Here is a 1,633-nt window from a genome sequence, read left to right on the forward strand (position 1 = left end):
TGATTGTGTGAATCATGACAAGCTATGGACAACATTGCAAAATATGAGTATTCCGGAACACTTTAATTGTGCTCATGAGGAATCTGTACCTGAACCAAGAAGCAGTTGTTTGAACAGAACATGGGAACAATGAATGTTTTAAAATTAAGAAAGATGTGCAACAAGGTTGTATTCTTTCAGCATACTTATGCAATCTGTACGCTGAGCAAATCATCCTAGAAGCTGGGTTCTATGAAAAAAAAAGTGGCATCAGGATTGGAAGAAGACTCATTTACAATCTGCGATATACAGATGATACAACCTTGCTTGCTGAAAGTGAAGAAGACTTAAAACAATTGATGATGAAGTTCAAAGAGCACAGCCTTCCATATGGATTACATCTCCGTGTAAAGAAAACAAAAATCCTCACCACTGGACCAAGCAACAATACTCCTATCAATGGAGAAAAGATTGAAGTTGTCAAGGACTTCATTCTTCTTGGATCAACTATCAATACTCACAGAAGCAGCAGTCAAGAAATCAAACGACGTATTGCATTAAACAACCCTGCTGCACAAGACCTTTTTAAAGTGTTGAAGAGCAAAGATCATCTTGAGGACTAAGGTGTGCCTGACCCAAGCCATGGTTATTTTCAATGACCTCATATTCATGTGAAAGCTGGACAGTGAATAAGACAGACTGAAGAAGAATTGATGCTTTTGAGTTATGGTGTTGCAGGAGAATATTGAAAGTGCCATGGAGCTTCCAAAGAACCAATAGATTCTTTTTGGAAGAAGTACAGCCAGAGTGATCCTTAGAGGCCAATATGGCCAAACTTCATCTCTCATACTTTGGACATATTGTCAGGAAGGAGCAGTCACTAGAGAAGGATATCATGTTTGGTAAGGTGGAGGGTAAGAGAAAAAGAGGAAGACCCCCCCAAAGAGATGGATTGGCCAAGTGGCAGCATCAATGGACTCAAGCATGGCAACAATAGTGAGGTTGGCCCAAGATTAGGAAGTATTTTGTTCTGCTGCACATAAGGTCGCTATGAGTTCGTACCAACTCGATGGCACCTAACAACAAAAACAATGGCTAGTGGGAATCCTGGTGTGGTGTTGTGAGCAAATGCATCAGACAGCAAAGTCGATTTAACAGCAAAGTCGATTTAACAGCCCGTGGTTCAAGCTCACCAGCTGCTCCTGGGAACCCCTATACAGGTGGCTGGCTATGGGTTGGAATCGACTCAACGGCACTTAACAACAATGGCTAGTGATTGTAAACATTACTTCATATGCTTGTTGGCTGCCCAAATCTCCTTCTTGGTGAAGTGTCTGTTCATGTCCTGTGCCCATTTTTAAATCGGATTATTTGTCTTTTTCTTGTACGTTGTTTTTTGTTTTCTACATACTTTAGAAATTAGTCACTTGTCAGATGTGTTGTTGCAAAAGATTTTTTTCACTATCTGTGGGCTCCCTTTCTACTGTTTTGGTAAAGTCTTTTGATGCACATACGTTTTTAATTTTTAGTATGCACCAATCATCTATTCTGTACACTTTTTGTGTGTGTAATTTTCACAATGTTTGGAAGTCTGTGTGTACCCTGCATTGCTGTTGTTGTTGTTGTGTGCCGTGGAGTCAGTTCTGACTCATAG

This window comes from Chrysochloris asiatica, unplaced genomic scaffold, assembly GCF_000296735.1.
Source record: "Chrysochloris asiatica unplaced genomic scaffold, ChrAsi1.0 scaffold00084, whole genome shotgun sequence".
Taxonomy (NCBI): domain Eukaryota; kingdom Metazoa; phylum Chordata; class Mammalia; order Afrosoricida; family Chrysochloridae; genus Chrysochloris; species Chrysochloris asiatica.